We start from the raw sequence: 20,159 nt of genomic DNA, 5'->3' as shown, positions 1-20,159 counted from the left end.
GATATCCCCCAATACAAATAAAGGCAGCAACTTTTAAAAAGCTTAAAGCTTCCTGAATTCCAAAGAAAGTATATCAGTAGACCTTATTTTTTAAAATTTGAAAATATCTATAAAAAATAGCCAGAAGGACTAAATGAAAATGATTTACAAAGAGTAAAAATCTTTCTTTTGTACAATTAAAATGATTTCACTCAAGTGACAGAGAAATTTTGATGAAGCCCAGCATGTAATATTCTCTACCTCTCTAAAATATTTGAAATATTCATGATCAAACAACAAAGCTAAACTAAACACTCTCCAATTTGAAATTTTGTATTTTTCTATTTCTAAAAAGTTCAGGTTATATGGTGGCTAACTCAATGTCCAAGTTATTGGAATAATTCTAAAGTTGTTGACTAAGGAGATAATAATATTCATTTAAAAATATTCATTGAACTTCCTTACCAGAATCTATCATTATCAGCACCAATCCTCACAACTTATTATGTACTTAATATATACTATGCTTTAAAAAAGATGATTTCACTTATTATTAAGCATAGGATTCTCTATTCGTCTATTCAAGTTGCTATGTTTTATACTAATAATGTTTTATTCATTCACTCATTTGATAATGCCTCCTACATATAAGATACAGAAATGAATGAAGTAGTCCTTATGGACTTTTACAAGCTAATTACCTGGAATAAAAACTAAAATTAATAGTATAGTGGAAAACCAGGAGCATTACACCTGTTAGTTCTCTATAGAAGCTAGGGAGCTGATGTCTGACTGGAAATACATAAACAGGATTTCAACTCAGTTATTGAAATTTTGTATTAACTATAATAATAGTTAATACATGCAACACATGTATAGCACTTAGTAATTCACCAAATACTTACTTTGTCCCTCACAAAATTCCTGTGAGTTACATCAAATTGTTGTCCTTATGTTAACACGGGAGAAAAACTGTGGCTCAAAGAAATTGGGTTACTTGCTTAAGCATACTGAATAAGCAGTAAAGCTAAGACTGCAAATGTAAGCTGTGGTGGAAAACCAAACAAATAAAATACTAACCAAACTATAAACACACATGTGCGGGCGCACACACACACACACACACACACACACACACACACACACACAAACACACAAGATTATACAATAAAGAACCAGGTAAACAAAGCCCATTTTTTCTACAAATATTTACTTCTGTCTACTAGGTGGGCCATAAAGGGCCACATGTAGCCCTTTATGTGGGCCTTGATGATTGAGTAAACTTTCAAAAAAATATAGGAAGGGGACTTATGGAGGCAAAACAATGTTACAACACTGCAAACCAAGACAAGATATGAAGCCATGAAAGTATCTGGTATGTTTAGGGAATTATGACTCTGGAGGACAATTGAAGCATAGGTCAGTGAGGAGGATGTGTTAAATGAAAGTTGGGACCATATACTGAAGGATCTATTGGCACTATGCAATAAATATGTACTTAATTGGCTATACCATTAAAAGTTTTAAAGAGGAAAAGGAAATGTATAATATGAATAATGTTGTAGGAAATTAACACTACCAGCAGGAGGAAGAAAAGATTAGCAAGGTAAAAGTTCAACAATTTGCTAATTCCCTTTTAACCTCATGGTGTGTGTGTGTATGTATGTATGTATGTATGTATGTATGTATGTATGTAGAGTAGATAATTCAATATGGGTGCAGGAGAGAGTGACTAAAAGACAAATGTAGGAAGAGGAGAACAGAAAGGTAGAATAGGTCAAGATGCTCCAGGACTTTGACTGCTAATAATTTAACCATTTTTTTTGTAGGCAGGGTTTCTGGCACTTATGATCAAATATTATGTTTTTGCTCATTTATTTCCCTCAGTCCCTAGCATTGGATCATTGGATTGTACATGTGGAAAACAAATGATAAATGTTTTTATTAATTAATTGTTAACTTATTAATTTAGTTGCATAAGATTAAATCTAATAAAAAGCAACAGAAATAGGGATTTCTTTGGAAACATAATGTATCCATGTCTAGAAAAAAACAAAACAAAAAACAACATTCGTGTTCTACCAAATCAGACAATAAAAAAATAGATTTTAAAGGAAAAAGGATGGTGAAGCACCTATAACTATAACCCATGAAGCCTGTAACAAGAACACAACCATAGCAAGAAAAGAATCCTAATTTTTAAAATACTTGTGTAGTTTAAAAGACATATTAAGTACTTAATATAAAGACATACTATGATGAATATGGGACTTTATGTTTAAATAATGATGGGTTTAAAAAAAGTACCATGGGGGCGCCTGGGTGGCGCAGTCAGTTAAGCGTCCGACTTCAGCCAGGTCACGATCTCGCGGTCCGGGAGTTCGAGCCCCGCGTCAGGCTCTGGGCTGATGGCTCAGAGCCTGGAGCCTGTTTCCGATTCTGTGTCTCCCTCTCTCTCTGCCCCTCCCCCGTTCATGCTCTGTCTCTCTCTGTCCCAAAAATAAATAAACGTTGGAAAAAAAAAAAAAAAGTACCATGGTAGAAAGGAGTCTAAGGAAAGGTTGCTGAAATATGTAAAAAAAGAACAGAACAACCACAAGGGAATCACTCAATTAGCTCATCCAAGACAGACCACATGGTCAAACCGAGCCAGGGAAAGCTTGCAGCCGGTGGGCACCATAGCCAGTACTCTTCCTCCACGTCTGACACTCTCCACTGTGTTAATGTGTTGAGTCACAATGTTGTTACTTGGCAGAAAATATTAATTGCACATAAGCCCACGTAATTTCCATTCTAAATAGATATCATTCCATGTTTACAAATTGTATAAGAGCTAATTAATGTTACAGAAGTACATACATAGCAGAAGAGACTATAACTGGAATTATTAAATCCTCTAAAATCAACTAAGCAGTCCTTTTTCTCCTTTTTTTAAAATTAAGCATACACTGAAACATATGTATAACATGTGAATAACATATAAATGAAAAATAACTATAAAACAAGCAGCCATACAATCACCACCCAGCTTCAAAGTAACATTATTGACATTTTTGAAGCCACCTCCTGATCACATCAATGTCAGTGACACACACTCAGAGGTAACCACCATCCTGAATTTAGTCTGTATCATTCCCTTACCTTATGTATATTTTATCCTAAGTATGACGTTATTTGATCCTGCATGTTATGTTTTGTTTTATTAATGAAATCACATTGGACATAATCTACGCCTTGGTTTGCTCATTCAATATTATGCTTTTTAGATTTAATTGTGACGATGCATGTAGTTGTAGCACAATCATTTTCAGTGCTGCATAATATTGCATTTCATGAATATATCAAAATTCATTTATCCATTCTACTGGCAATGAATATCTGGGATATTTCCCTTGTTTTTTGCAATTATAAACAAGGTATCTATCCGTTATCTTTTACCTATCTCTGGTTATGCATGTACAATATTTCTGTCGGGCACATAGTGGTTGATTGTATGGAATTTGCATGTTCTATTTTCTTATATAATACAGATGGATTCCTGAAGTGATTTTAACTACTTTCATTCTCAAATACATTGTATGGAAGTTCCCACTGCTCCACATCTCGACCAACATGAGACACTGTGACTTTTTTAACTTCTACCAATCTGGCAACTGGAAATGCAATTGTCCTTTCATTTGTGTTTTCATGATTGCTAATGAAGTCACACACTTCTTTTGTTTGCTTGCTAGCCATGTATCCTTTAATGTGAAGTACGTAGTCAGGTTATTCATCCATCTTCTCTTTGGCATTATTTGGCTTTTGCACATAAATTTGTAGAATATACTTGTATATTTCAGATTCAAATCCTTTACCAATGCATATATATATATGATAGTACATTCTTCCCATTTTGTGGCCTATTTTCACTTTAATTATTTCTATTCATAAACAGCTATTTACAATTTTTGTGAAGTCAAATTTGCCTTTGTAATTTGCTAATTCTGTATTATCATTAAGAAATCTTTCCTGAGACTCCTGGGTGGTTCAGTTGGTTAAGTGACCAACTCTTGATATCAGCTCAGGCAGTGATCTTGCAATCATGAGATTGAGTCCCACATCCGGCTAGGTTCCATGCACAGCATGGAGCCTGCTTGGGATTCTCTCTCTACCTCTCTCTCTACCCCTCTCCTACTTGTGCTCTCTTCTCTCTCAAAAGAAAAAAAAAATGTTCTTAAGCCAAGAGCATAAATATATTCTCTTATATTATCTTCCAAAAAATTAGAAATTGCCTTTCATATTTAAGGTTTGTAATGCATGGAACTGTTTTTTTTTATATAGTGTGACATAGGGAATGATGTAAGGAAAGGGTTTCATTTTTTACCAAGTTGACAAGGAATTGTCTTGAAGCAACTCCTGTAGTCAATACTTTCCACCTCTGATCTGCAATGCCAGTGCTGCCTTAAAGGAATTGGAAGTCTCTTTCTGGCATCTCTCTTCTGTTCTACTGTTCTATTAACTAAGTCATAAAACTACCATATATCTTAATTACTGTAACTTTATAATAAAAATTAGTATCTGGTAGGGCTCGTCCCTGAATCCTTTTTTTCCTCTGTGGGAATATGTTGGCTCTTCTTAACCACTGCTCTTCATACACAATTAAAATCACATTATACAGGTCCATACCAAAAAACAGGAGGAGGAAGAGGAAGAGGGAGAGGAGGAGGAAGAGAAGCAGAAGGAGAAGGAGAAAGAGAAGGAGAAGGAGAAGAAGGAAGGAGAAGAATGAGGAGGAAGAGAAGGAGCAGAAGAAGCAGAAAAGGAAGGAGAAGAAGAATGAGGAAGAGTAGGAGAAGACAAGGAAGAAGAGGAAGAGGAAGAGGGAAAAGCTTTCCATATGTCACCATCAAATATGATGTTATTATTTTTTTTGGCAGAGACTGTCTGGTTAAGAAATTTCCTTTATACATTACTCAATTCATTCTAAGTTTTTACAACTAATTTATAGTGAAATTGGTCTACAATTGTCCTTTTTTATACTGTCTTTGTATCAAAAATATGTTGGGGAATAGACTCCTTTTTTTTCTCTGATCTGAATCTTGTAAGATTGGAATCTTCAGTTGCTTAAAACTTTGGTAAGAAATCCCAGTAAAATTATGTGGTAATGATGATTTTTGAGAAGATTAACTACTGATAAAATTTCTAATGGATATAGAGTGTTCATATGTTCTATTTCTTTTTTAGCCTGTTTTGGTAATTTATGTTAGGTATTTGCCTTTCGTGTGGTCTGGAGTTTGGCTCCATAGAGGTGTTCATAATGTCCATTTATTATCTTTTTAAATCTTGATGAGTTTTAATTCTGTAATCATTCTTAATATTATTTGTTGCCCTCTTTCATTTTTTTCATAGGGCTTTTGATTCCATTGGTCTTTTCAAAGAACGAACTTTAGTGTTGTTGATTTTCCCCTATTTCTTCTTTTAGTATTTTATTAATTAGACCTCTTATGTATGTTTTTTTTTCCTTTCTCTTAGTATCTCTGGACTTATTTTAAGCTCTTTTTCTAATTTTTTTATTAGACATTGATATTGGATCAAACTTGGAAACTTTTCTGTATATCTTCCAGTTATTGAGTATGGTATTCTCTATATATTTCTTCCATAAAAGTTGTTCATTGTGTTGTTCAATTCCGTCTGAAATGTAAACTCCTAAAGAGATGTTTTCAAATTTCCTATTATATTGGTGTACATCACCAAATATTTTCTTGTAGTTCTACCAATTTTTGCTTTGTATATTTTGAAGCTATAGTTTTGGACACACAAAGTTTAGAATGTTTGTATCTTTCTAATTAAGTGAAACTTTCAATGTTTTGACCCATTTTATATCCATGTCTTTTCTTTTTGCCTTAAATTGCTTTATCTTGTATGACCATGTCTAGACCAGCTTCCTTTAGTTAATGTTTGCCTAGTCCATCTTTTCCTCTCTTATAACTTAGGTTTTTATGTGTTTACTTAAGGCAGAAATCTATGGGTTTGTTTTTTTTAATTCATTACTTTTCTTCCTAATGAGTTTAATCCATTTTGTCTTTTAGCTACAAAGTTTGTTCATCTATATTGTGTAAACTATATATTTACTTTTTTTACTTGGTACTTTCTATTTATCCTTTTCTGTTGTTGTTTGTTTTTAATCATTGACTTTTATATTGAGGTTTGGTATTGGTTGATATTTATCTCATTACAATTCTCCATATAATTTAGATCTACACATTTGACTTTTAATGGTTACCTTATTAATTTTAATAAGCATACTTAACTTAAAAAGTGAAGATAATCAATCTTCTTTAATGCCTCCCAAACTTTACAACAACCTTGGAACACTTTAACTCCCATCACCTCCTCCAGACAAATACTATTTTGGTGGTAGTATTTCGAGTAATTATATCTTTAAATTAGACTTATAGAGTCAATGTTTAGATTTTTCTACAAACTCTCTCTCTCTCAATCCCTCTCTCTCCCTCCCCCCGCCCTTTCACTGTGTCTTGGTATCTTAGATTTTCCAAGTGGGATTCGACTTCCTTTCTAAAGGAACTAGTTTAGAATTCCCTTTGGAAAGGGACTCTTGGTGATAAACTCTCTCACTCGTATTTCTCAGGCATTTTCCTCATGTTGCCTTGTTTTTGAAGGAAAGGTTTTTGGAAAATTGCAGGTGGATCATTATTTTCTGTATGGTGTTTAAAAACATGATCCCACACTCTTTGTCACCTTTCATTACTAGTTATGATGTCTGCTTAGTCTAATCATCTTTGTTTTGTGTGTAAACTGTTTTCACTCACTGAGGGGCTTTTGCATATATTTTCTGGGCTTTGGTGTTCTGCAGGTTCCAGGTTTGAGATTTCTAGGTATGGATTTATTTGTATTTATCCTTTTAGACTTCTGTATCTGAAAATTAAGCATTCTCCATCAGTGCTGGAAATTCCTTCCCATTATTTCTCTAAGCAATGACTCTTCTACATTCCATTTTTCCCTTCTAGGAATCCAGGGAGATATATGTGGTTCTTCCTCCTCATAACACATCTCTCAGCCTACTTTCCTCCATATTTTTTATTCTTTCATTTATCTTTCTGTGCTATTTTCTGAATGACTTCCTCAGATATTCCAGTTCTCTAAAACTCCTTTTAACTCTATATACTTTGCTATTTAGCCCATCTTTTGAAATTTTTTCAAATGGTGAATAATATATTAACATCAGGTTTTTTTAAATATACTTGATCTTTTTTATAGTTCTTATTCATATTTTCCTACCCCAATTGTTTTAAATGACTGTTTGTTTCTTTGTTTGTTTTGAGAGAGAAAGAGTGCATGTGCAAGCAGGGGAGGGGCAGAGAGAGAGGAAGAGAGAAAATCCCAAGAACGCTCCATGCTGTTAGTGCAGAGTCCAACACAGGCCTCAGTCTTACAAACCATGAGATCATGACCTGAGCCGGAATCAAGAGTTGGATGCTTAACCGACTGAGCCACCCAGGCACCCCTCCTACCTAACTTTTAAACATATTAAACATATTTGTACTGAATATTTGTATAATGTTTTTATTTTATATTTGCATAAATTCATTATCAGAACTCTTTTCAGGTTTAATGTTGCTACGCCTTGTCTCTGCTGGCTGTCATGGTGATCTATTTCCTTGTGTGTAGTGCAAGTTTTAATTTTTGATTATTCACTCTCCTCCTTTGTAACTTGATCTTTGAGAATTCTCTGAGGCCAGAATTGAAAGTAATTTCCTTCAAAGAGTACTTCCGTCTATCTCCATAAACTCCAACGGGGTCCTGCTTTAATATAAATTCTTTGCATGAGGTGTTTCTATTTGCTTGCTTTGTTTTCATTTTTTCCACAAAGGATATATTTATCCAGATTCAAGCAAGGCTGGTTTGTGCTATGAAGTCTCAGAGATGTTCCTCCAACCCTCTCGTCCTACTATTAAAGCTCGTATAGAAAATGCTTCCTCTTTATGGGAGTTTATTTCTAGTTCACTCCTAAACTGAAAGAGCAGCACTCAAGGTTACCAAAGTCACGCAATGGGCTCCCAAAAGATATCCTGCCTTATGCAGGCAGCAGATTTATTTTGACTCCTACGCACCTGGCAAGGAACATCAACACCAAAGATCAAAATCATTAGTTATGCAAAGGCCTCCCAGGCAAAAGTCACTTTTAGTACTGGCTTACTCATCTGGATTCCCACCATTACAATATTTTTTAATACTGAGGAAACCAATATTTCTTGGTAGCTCTGCAATGTAAATTAAGTTTTATTTTACCTTTAAATTTAAGTGTTTTCACTGCAAGTGTGGTACAGGGTATCTATCTATTCTGCAGATTATCAGAAGGATGGTCAAGATCCTCTTTTCTTTCCATTGGCTTAAATGATAAAGACCTCAAACATTTGTCAGATGAATAATAGTTAATGGGTGAAGAAGTGGATGGCTCAATAATCATCTCCTCTATGCCATCCCTCTCTATACCGGGTTGGCAAACTTTTTCCATAAAGAGCAAGAAAGCAAATATTTTACAGTTTGCAACTCAAAAGATCTCTATCTCAATTATTCAACTCTGCTTTTTTAGTGTAAGAGCAGCCACAGAAAATACCTAAATGAATGAGCATGGCTGTGTTCCAAAAAAGGAGAAGTAAAAGAAAAGAAAAAAAAAAGAAAAAAAGAAATCAATTTATCTGTGCATTGTCTAAATAAGTAATGAACTTATTTAGAAGAGCTCCCACTGGCACAGGAAAAACTCCATTTATCTAAGCACGGGAGAAACATCTTGAGAAATAAAATAAGTATAATGAGCATTTCTCTGAAGTAGACAGACATGGTGAATTTCCACATTGTACACCAACCTCCTAGGAAACCAAAAGAACTGAGAAGACACATCCATCTTCCCCAGCTGCCCTCTGAGAGCGTGCATTCCAAGAAACTATACAGTAATCTCTCATCTGTAGTAAAGTTTGCACTGGGACCTGTCTGTCATCAGATATATTGTATAATTTTTTTTTCAAAGGAAAGAACATACACTGTAGTACTCGAGAAATAGTGTGAATTATATTACCTGGGATGGGCTATAATGTATGCCCTTGAACTGGGCAATACTTAAGTGGTTTTCAGATGGCAAAATTGAGATTAAAAGGGTTGCTCACTTGAAAATGACCCTTTTTGGTGCTCCACAAAATAGAACCTTATAAATTTAGCACAAAATGTCTTTCTCAGAGGTGAGGCATCCTGTGGAGCCATTCTTTAGCAGTTTGATCATTAACCTAGCTTGGCGCTTTTAAAAATGTTCGTTATAAACTGTAAAACATAAGAAAAGATTCAAAGTCTACAAAATACTGTTTTCCTTTAATATCAAAGATCACAAATAATACCAACAACTCATTTTCATGGACAGCCAAAAAAAAATCCAAATATGACAAAAATATTGAGAAGGATTATGTTACCTTTGCAGCTAATATTCTAAGAGAATAAAGCATTGGTTAAGGACATCTGTTCTTTTAGACATGTTGGTCAACTTTTCTCTGGACTCCGTATGACATTTGCTAGTTTGAGAAAAGAGAAATATGAACTACTATTCTAATGCAGTCATAGCCAAACATATTTCAAAATTGTTCATTATTCTATATCAAATACATAGCTGAGTCTGAGACCCTAAACTGGGCAAAAATGGAGTCAAGAATTTTTTGGCAAAATCTGGGCTAGCAGCTAAACACTGCCCTGAATGATGTGTCTCTGCCTCTCTCCAAATAGCACTCTCAGCAATGCCTATGACAGATGGAACACAGAGACGTGAAGCACCAGGCTTCTCTCTCTAGAGGTATAGAACTCACCCAGTTTTTATATATGTCATTAACTTTCAGTTCTTGAAGGATTCTATACCTCATAACACTTAAGACCTCATCTCCTCACCAAATATTTGAAAAAAGGTAATTTTAAAAAAGGATGTAACTATACATACAGTGATACAATTACATTATTATGCAATATTATGATGATATGATTTAATGATAGGCTTTTCCTCTTTATATTTTCTATTTCCATATTTTCTACATGGAACATGATTTATTGTTATAATCAGGAAAAAAACACACATGTGCCCAAACGATGAATACAAGTCAGTCTTGAAGGTCTAAATTTTGTCTGCAGTCTACCCACTGCAGCTTTGGCATGTGCTCTTGCTTTCATGGACCTTGGCCATCTGTTGGGTGATCCATCCCCACCCATAGCCTCCAGCTCTGGCTCCTGTCATCCTTCTGCTTGCCCCTTGGTTTTCAGCACAAATACTTGATCTGACTTACCAGGTTCTTTTGGATGTGTTGTGTTACCAACCCCACGTGAAGGGTTCCAGAAAAGCTCAGAGCCAACCTTATACTCACTTTCTCTTTTGAAGGGAAGCCAAGAAAAGGTGTGCTTAGGAATGCATAGTGCTATTTCTTGCTAACTCCCATCGGAGGAAGCAGATCAGTAGCAAAAAAGAAAAAAACATTGTTTAGTTCCATAGAGTTGGTAGTGGCTCAGAATGTTTCCTTATTAATGCTGGTTATTTCTAACACTGGATGGCTAAGAATTTATATCCATGTAAGGCTCAAGAAATACTTATATGCATTGTATATGAACTATATCTCAATGAAGTTGAAAGGAAAAAAGAAGACCTTATTACTCAAACCAGCCCCATTATGTCTGTCCCACCTGTTTCTCCAGAAAACAGCTGCCATCATCTAATTGAAACCTACAAGTTATCATGATCCTTTAAAATCAAGATAATGGACTTCACTTGATCCTCAAAGTGTTCAACTATGCACTGTATTGAAATTTTACTATTTCATGCATTTGCCTACTACTCTATTTATACAGAACCAGAAGAATCAATCCAGATTTCTCAACCTTTGCTACTCAAGAGGAGACCGTGAACCAGCACAGTGATGTCACCTGGAAACTTGACAGAAATGCAGAATCTCAGGCCTTAAACAAAATCTACTGAATCTAATCTGCATTTTTAAAAGGATCCAGGCAATAAAAATGCACTGTTTTCAGTGCTAGAACATTGATACTCATACTCTTTTAAAAGCAAACACACAGGAGGCTGGCTAGTAATTCACAAATGTCCAGTAAAATGGAGGGGAAGAATTGTATAGCTTAGAAAAAAAAAACAATCCAAGCATACTGATTGTGCTTCCTCACTAACCTATTGATTATTATAACTTTACATTGTAAATTCCCCAATAATAGGAGTAAACTTCTATGATACTGAGATTTATAAGAAATGTATATTTTTGGTCCTTGTCCCCATTTCCAGCAGAGGCTCCTAAAACTCTTGGCATTTCCTGAGTGCTGAGTGCCATAAAGGTGTCATTTGTCATGTTAACAAGGCGACTTTAGGAAAACCCCTACATTACCTAAGGATGGGTGGGGATGGTCACCAGAGGAACCAACCTTGTCATAGAGGGTTGGAAATTTTAGTCTTGTCCCTGCTGACCTCTTGGGAGGGGAGAGAAGCTGGAAGTTAAATCATTTGCCAATGGCCAATGAGTTAATCAATCATTCTTATGTAATAAGGCCTCCATAAAAACCCAATGGACAGAATTCACAGAGCTTCAGGGTTGATGTGCAAATGGTGGTGCTGGGAAAAAGGGACACTTGGAGGCATGGAAAGGGTATAGAAGCTCTGTGCCCTTGCCTACACATCTCTTCTATGGGGCTGTTTCTGAGTTACATCCTTTTATGATAAATCAGCAATAATATAGTTAGTAAAAGGGTTTCCTGAGTTCTGTGAACTGCTCTAGGAAATTTATTATTATTATTATTATTATTATTATTATATTATTATTATTACTACTACTATTTAGTAATATTTAAGATCTTTATTAACAGGCACTTGCCCTTTGTTGACTTTTTTGAAAAAAATCAAGTTGCAAACTTTTATTGGAAATTAAAAATGAAGGGTGCCTGGTGGCTCAGCTGGTTAAGCATCAGACTCTTTATTTCACTCAGGTCATGATTTCATGGTTTGTGAGTTTCAGCCCTGCATCTAGGCTCTGCTCTAACAATGTGAGCCTGCTTGGGATTCTCTCTCTTTCTCCCCTTCTCTCTGCTTCTCTACCTTCATTCTCTCTCTCTCTCTCTCTCTCAAAATAAATAAATAAATAAACATTAAAAAAATCAGTGCAGCAGCTTAAATAAAAGAAATTAAAAATGAGGTTCTGAAAAAATCTCAGCTTGACCACATATGAAAGAATTTAAAAATCTTTAGAGGTGTATTGAGAAAAAACAGGCTTTCTATTTAAAAACAAAAAAATTTTTGTCATTACCAAAAAGACAGATGTCCTTAGGTAAAAATAATAAAAACCCCATGCTGCATAGATAATGCAGATAGTTCTATTAATGTAGTCAATGGGCAAAAAGCAACCATGGTCTTCAGCTCCAATCTTTTGTTCATTTGTTGTTGGAATTTCATATGCAATTCTTGTTGGATGACTAAACCGGATGGTGGTAAGCCCACATTTACTCAGCTGGGCCCTGCTCAGCCTCCAGAGGGGATGAATTTTTATCTGCTGGATCAGCTACTTTTGTCTCTACCATCTTGTTATTTAGGGTTTTCTGGGTGTCCATGTTGGGAACTGAAGTTTGGAGGTGCCTGTGTTGAGGTGGCTGCTGACCTTGGGTCTCATGCCCTTGATTTTCCTTATTTTCTTCATTGCTGTCCTCTCCAGCTGTCCTTGGTGTGGAGGACCCCTGCAGGATCGTGGTCTGTAGCCTGATACATATTCTGTATCATTGGCCTACCTTGTTCCCCTGCACTCTGTTTGTCAGCTCTCTCCATCACCCTTCCCTCCACAGGAGAGTTGGGATACTGTGGTGGGTTGAAGTGCACAGGGTCTCTGTATGGTAGTAAACTGGGAACCCTTGCCTGCAGCAGGGCAACGCTGTTGGGCCTAGCCTTCGGGAGCATTTTCCTGTCCCATGTTCTTCTCCCCACTCTCCCTATTCTGCTAAATTCTCCTGGGAATTTTATGGAGGACCCCTGCCACATGGAGAGCATCTTAAAGGTTATGGTCTATTGAGTATTTCCTGCCTTGCTCTGGAGCTCCTCCAGGTCCTGTCACATTTGCTGTAACCGCACCCTTTTCTCCCTCAACAACATCAAACTCTATAGTCTCTCCATCTCCTATGCTGATGGTGAGGTTTTGGGGTGATGATGGGGTTCATGGGGTTTGGAGCTGATGGCCAAGAAAGAAGTTTTGAAGACGTCTCTGATGCAAAAGGGGTGATTTTATTAAAGTACAGGGACAGGACCGTGGGCAGGAAGAGCTTAACTGGGATTGTGAAGAGTGGCTCATTATATACTACAGGGCCAGAGGAGGTAAAGTCAAAAGGGAAGTTTACAAAGATATTTTCATATGCTAAAGATTCACAGATTACTGGAGGCCTAGCTATTGTCAAACTAAGGCTGTTTTTCTCTCCAACAAAGCATTAACATTAAGACAGTAGGGAGTTCCTGGAGAACTCTGCCTGCCTCAAGTATTTGCCAATGGGCTGCAGGTTATAAGGAAATTCAATTTTCTCTGCCATTTCCTTCTGCCTTTGTTCCCCACATCACTATGGAGGGGAGGGTGATGTTGGCACTCCAGGAAACTGAGTCTATAGGTTTTTGGAGATTAGGCTATTGATAAGATTGCCTTTTTCTTATAATTTACTACTCTATCAGTTTAACCATTTGTTTTCTGTCCTTTCCTTTGTCTTTGGGCAGCCAGGAGTGCCTGAGGAATGTCACACATTTCCCATCTCAGGGTGGGGGCAGGGGTGGTAATGCTGGCTTGTGCTTGGCCCCCAGCTTGCCTTATGGTCCCTCATCACTGAGAAGGTACTTCCTGGGGTTATTCTTCTTTGCGGAAGTCTGGTATACAAATATATATCTTCTTTGGTGTCATTTCTGTTCATGAAACCATATCCGTTTCTTACATTGAACCATTTAACTATTCCCAAGATCTTCCTTGCAATGCCTTTTTTATCTCAGTTGGCAGGCACCACCCAAAATGAGGCTCCCTGGACTCCACCCCCCACACCACTCTGAGGAAGAGGTGCTGGGCTTGGGGTCTGCAGCTCCTGAGGGCAGGGCAGCAGGCGCTGCTGGGTGTCCTCCTCCCTGCTCATGGTCACAGTGAAGGTAACTGGGGCTTGCTGTGGCATCTGCGGCTCCTACTGGGTTGTGTAACTCTGCCAGTGGTGGTGGTGGGGCTGCTCAGAGCCATCTGGGATCTTCTCTCTGCTCCTGCAACAGCCTGGGCTTAGCGTGACTGGAGACTAGAGTCTGAAGTGATGGTTTGGAGCAGGGGTGGGGTTGGGGAGGACGGTACTGCACAGGACTGAGCCCTCAACCTGTGGAATATGGTGCTATCTACGGGTAATTAATGTCAGAATTCAGTTGAATTCTCAGATACCCTGCTGGTTTCTAAAGACTGCTTGGTGTTGTGCTGGATGCCCTCACACATACATTGGAATTGGGTCCAGGAACCCAAATAAGACCTTTTAATCCATAGCAGTAATAATATGCTCTCAATTTACTTATTCAGTACTGATCACTTAGCTCGCTTTCCTTCAGCTCCTGAGATTTTTCTCACCTGACCAATATAGACCTGCTCCTCTAAAATCAAAGCAGAATCTTCAGGATAAATTAAACCTTCCAAATTTAAATGTTCAGGAACAAAATTACCTCCCAAAACAAAAACCCAGGGGAGTTGTTACTTATTCAAACCCAGAATAATTGTATACACAAAAAATTCTATGCACAGAAACATTAGCATTAAAAATAATTATATCTAACTTCCGTAAGATCTTAGTATAATTCAACCCTTCCAATAAGCCCAATTTTTAGTACTAAGAGAAGTCACTGGGAAGTCATATTTATAATATAATCTTTCCACAGAATTCATTTTAATTAAAAATCAAGTGGTCCCAAGTTTTCCGTTAAGGCTTTATGATAAAATATTCCATTCATCATGCTTTCCATAATGAAAGATTCAACTATAAACTTGCAGAAAAATGGAATAGATGAATCAAAATATTCTTTCATTTTAGTTAAGTTAATATGATCTGATATCTGTTAGGAGTTCATAATCACATCACTGAAAGTGGAAATTATACAGAAAAAAACTGACAGATTTGATTGAACTTTTTAAAAAACTTCTGTATATTAAAAAACACCTATATAACTCAAGGCATATTTACCCTAAATATCAACATAACTTTTATGTTTTTTTTTAAGTTTCTATTTATTTTTAATTTTTTAATTTGAGTACAAATGTAAAACAAATCAATACTGGGGTGCCTGGGTGGCTCAGTTGGTCAAGCAAATGACTCTTGGTTTCAGCTCTAGTCATGATCTTGTGGTTTATTGTTTAAGACCCACATGAGGCTCTGTGCTAACAGTGCAGAAATTGCTTGGGATTCTCCCTCTCTCCCTGTCTCTCCACCCCTCCTTTGCTCACATGTTTTCTCTCCCTCTCTCTCAAAGTAAATAAATAAACTTAAAAAATTGTTTAAAAAATCAATACTGAGATTACTGTCAATAGAAAATGGGTAAAAATGACATGATTAGAAATTTCACAAAAGAAGAAAATGGCCATAAACACATAAAAAAGTTTATCACTTTAGTAAACAAAAATGCAAAGTGAAAGAATAATAAGATATTGCCAATCTATTTAACTTACATAAAATGTTAACTATATTAATGCTTCCAAGAGTTTGAGAAATAATTGCTCTGATGCACTGCTGGTGGAAAGGTAAAAGTTCAAATCTTTCTGAGGAACAGCTTGGGAACATGCAACAAAAGCCTGAAATATTTGCATATTGCAAATCCAACCTTTCAAATTTACCCTTAGGAAATAATCTGATGTGTGCAATGATGTTCAGCCATCTCTTCTGAAAAACCATTAACAATGTAAATACCCAGTAGGAGAACTTGGTCGAGTAAGTCATGGTATATCCACACACTGTAATATTAACAAAGATTGACTATGTTGCAGAAGAAAATATAATAACATGGTGAGATATTAAAAATATAATAAATGGAAAAAAGCTAAAAGCAATGTGTCCCGTATGATCCCTTTTAGAAAAATATGTTTATCAAGTACATGTCACATTTATGTATGAGTGGATAGGGCTAAATTGATGGAAAGTTAGATACAGGGTAGTAGATATATGGATAGATAAATCAATAAATCAGCTAATGGGTAGATATCGATATGATAGATCACAAAGACTAGAAGAATATTCACCAAAATATTTTGGTTAATTCTGAGTGGTGTATTAATGGGGGCATAATTTTGATTTCCAGTTAAGCTAACTTTTTTTAACTATGTTAAAATTTCTTCTTTTATGACTCATCTGAAACTTGTTCTTGGTTCATTTTCCAATTTGAATTTTATTTATTAACTTAAGAGTCTATAGTGGAAAAATCAATATTCCCTTCTTCCCTTCTAGGTTCTTCAGTTTGTCTAATAACTAAATTGATGTAAGACATATTAACAGGAGAAAAACAAACAAAATTACATATGTACAGAATCCCTATAAATATAAGACTCTAGAAGCTGCCAGCTAATCGAGGTATATATAACATCCTGGACTAAGGAAAGGGGTAGGGATCTGGGGACACAGAGGGGAGAAAGAACTTTTATAGAAAGATAAGAGGGGAAGTTTGGAAAGCAGAAGTTGCCCTGTTGTAGATAAGCTTCTTAGGTAGAAAGGGATCTCTGGTACTAGCTTTCTTCCTGGTACAGGCATCCTTCCAATGTAAGTTTAAGTAGTTGAATAAGGAGGTAAAGAGCTTTTCCTGCACCTGCTGAGTTTTGATTGATTGCCTTTCACTCAAAATAATTGTCATGCCAAAGTGGCATATTTGGGGGTGACAAAATCTGCTCCCCTTCAAGTTCTATGTCCATAAAGGTGAAAAGCACCTGAAATAGTTGCTGCTAATAGTATTTTTAGGTTATTTATTTATTTTTTTACCAGGTATTGGTTTTTGTGATTTAAAAATTATTAATTTTTCATGTAGTCAAATCTATGGATTTTCCCTTGTGATTTTTAAAATTTTTTATATGCTTAAAACTCCTCATTACTAAATTAGCCAGTCAACTTTATTTTTTATAATTTCCAGAGATCTCATATTTTTATTTTACATTTATCTCTTTAACTCATATGGAATTTATACTGACATATGATACGAGGTGAGGCTGGATCTAATTTATTTTATCCCCATATGTGTTAAGCAATTGTCCCTGGGTCACCTCTTAACTATCCAACCTTCCTCCATTCATTTATAATACCAACACAATAAAGTTTTACATATTTGAATCTGTCCTGATATTCCTTCTTTTCCATTGTTTTGTCAAAATGACACTGTCATGAGTATTCTAGCTTTATAATTTATAAGACAATTGTATTGGCTATTTGCCCCTGCTCATTAAGAGATAAATATTAGACTTACTATGGCAAATTAAAAAAAGAAAACTCACTGTGGTTTTATTAAGTAATAGCAGTTCTATGAATTCTTATGGGAAAAACAGGCAACATTTAATATATTTCATCTTCAGTTGATAAAATTGTCTCTTAGGTCTCAGCAAACTTTTACCATTTTTATTATCCAGTTCCCACATGTTTTTTTCTTGCTAATGATATATCAAGATATTTTGTATTTTCACTGTATCGTAAATGGGACATTTCGATATATATATTTTTCTAACTTCTTAGCATGAAAGCAGTTCACTCAAAAAAATTGTTCTAAAAAGTTACTTTAAAATCAATTCTGACACACATAATTTGGAAGAAATAAGCTATAAACTTTTCACAAGGACAATGATGAAGTAATCCAGAGTAGAAGATGGCAAATAAATAATCAAAAGTATACTATGACAAATATCTGTAATCAGCAAAATAAGTAAATACAGATTCTCCCACAGATTTCCTTTCCTTAAAATAAGAGATAATTTCAAAATAAAATTCAAAATTCATCTCATCAAAAATCATCAGACAACACCCATATTAAAATTCCTACTGAAAGATTTAGATTTAAATTTAGATGATGCCATAGTGTTCCAAATCACATTTAAAAAGCACTGTGTATTAAAATAGTTAATTAATTTTCTGGATCAGACACTATTAAGAATAATTCTCCTGGCCAGGCAATGGGGTTGGAGTTAGAGAGAAGGCAGGAATGCCCCCCCTCTGTGTAGCATGAATGACAGCAATAGCTCCTAAGGGGAGAGCTTAATTCCCTTGGATTCAACCCTACTATACAACAGATGTGGGGGTTCCTGTGATGCAAATTGCCAGGGAGGATTTAGGCTGGACTAAGAAGATATCCATTATGGAAGAGTAAGATACAAGAATTCTTTAGGGATTTGGGCATAAGCAAATACTCAGAATTACCCCTAGTTGCTGGGATTTAGACACCAGAAAAATCCACACAGTACATGTTCCTTAGAAAACACAGTCTGACTTTCCAGAAAAAAAAAATAAATCCAGCATAAAGATTTGTGCACTTGGTGATTTATTAGATATACTGAATGATGACCTAAGAACAGGTACTGGGGATTTTCTCAATCAGCCCGAAATCAAAATGCAAAGGATCTGAAGGAATAAATAAATATCAGGTTTGAAGAAGTGTTTAAGTCAGTTTTTAAGCCAGCTAGTTCACCTACAAAACCCAGATGTTTTTAGAGTATGGAATATTGATTAAAACTAAGAAATGACCACTGAATTTTCATACTAAACCACTTTTAAAAGAAAATCTTTGTAAAGTGTGTTCCTTTATTTTCAGTACAGTGAATCCTGTAAAATTGTAACTTGAATGGCTTCTGATATTGTTTTATCATCAATTTTTTTCTTCCAAATATCAAAAAAAAAAAATCCCAGTCCCTTATGTTTTCACAGTATTTCTAAGGAAAAATGTAACAGTCTGGGTTAAAATTATTAACTGAACACAGATAGGGAAAAATGAAATTGATTTGTAAAACCGTTAGTAAAAAGTAACCAAAAATATCCACAATTCTCTAGCTTTGTTATTCAATCTATTACCTGCAAACATCCTCAATGTCTTTAGTTACTAAAATACCAGATTTAAAATCAACAAAGATGAGAAAATGTGACATGGAAAAATACCTCCCACCAACAGGAAGCCCTTCAGTGAACTAAGAATGAATTTCCCAAGATGTTGGATTAATTAATGATTCCAGCAGCAACTGAACTTGTAGTATCACTTTGTAGTATCATATTGCTTAAGTATGATCTGAAAAAACTGGGAAGTTTGTATAGAAATCCTATTTGCCTTCAAACACAGAACTCAACAAAATAACATGTGAGAATGAATATATTTTAACCAAGGTTTAAAGATCATCTTACAAACATTTTCTGAAATAAGGGTTGACTCCTAAGGTATGGTTCTTTGAGAAAAGGGAATTCACAGCTATGCAACTCATTAGCATTCAATTTTGATTGCTATATAAACTTTTTAGTGAAAGAAATCTTACTTAGCCAAGTAATAATCCTGAACTAGTAACTGAGCTTTAGTGAGAAAAATCAGAGTTCCAACACATATTGAAATGAAACACTGTTAGATGGAAAAGAATAGAGTGATAGAGATGATGATGATTCTCATTTACACTGGATTTTTAAAGAAAGATTTTAACAAAGTGACCATGTGTCTTTTTAACATCCAGGGAACAAAGCTGGAGATCTGAGAACAGTTAGTGCTATAAAAAAAAAAAAAAAGGTTAAAAAATCACCAATTCTGACAAATGTTAGTAGGTACTGGATTAAATAAAAGTGGCTTCTTTAACGGGCAATGGTACACTGTTCTCTAAGCTGTCTAATGAGGCACAGAATAAAAACAGAGCCATTTTAGGAAATGGCAGGGCTGAGTTGTATAGGAATCTTTCAGTTGTTGAAGATGTGTGGAAATTTATTGAGAAATTTAAGTTATTGAAAAATCAGGTTCTAGTATTTTTGAACTATGCAATCCTATTTATAATTTCTGTGCTAGTAAATAGACACCAAAAATACCCAGGGTCTTAAGTCAGACATAACCTTCTTCAAATATTGTATTCCTCATTCTCAAAAAATAAAGACAAAAATCAACTATTTAACATGCTTGCTCAAGACTCTGGTCT

At 35.4% G+C, this 20,159-nt stretch overlaps 1 long non-coding RNA gene and 1 pseudogene across 1 annotated transcript in view; one reads left to right on the top strand and one right to left on the bottom strand.

Annotated features, from left to right (window-relative positions):
- LOC147582513 (uncharacterized) overlaps window positions 1-20,159 on the top strand; it is a 60,054-nt gene that overhangs the window by 38,232 nt on the left and 1,663 nt on the right. The gene's annotated exons all lie outside the window — the stretch shown is intronic.
- LOC112869649 (Y-box-binding protein 1 pseudogene) lies at window positions 12,499-14,184 on the bottom strand (annotated as a pseudogene).

The sequence above is a fragment of the Puma concolor genome, chromosome A3 (genome assembly GCF_028749965.1).
Source record: "Puma concolor isolate L17-30 chromosome A3, mPumCon1.1.hap2, whole genome shotgun sequence".
NCBI lineage: Eukaryota > Metazoa > Chordata > Mammalia > Carnivora > Felidae > Puma > Puma concolor.
This window is presented reverse-complemented; position numbering and strand designations above follow the sequence as displayed.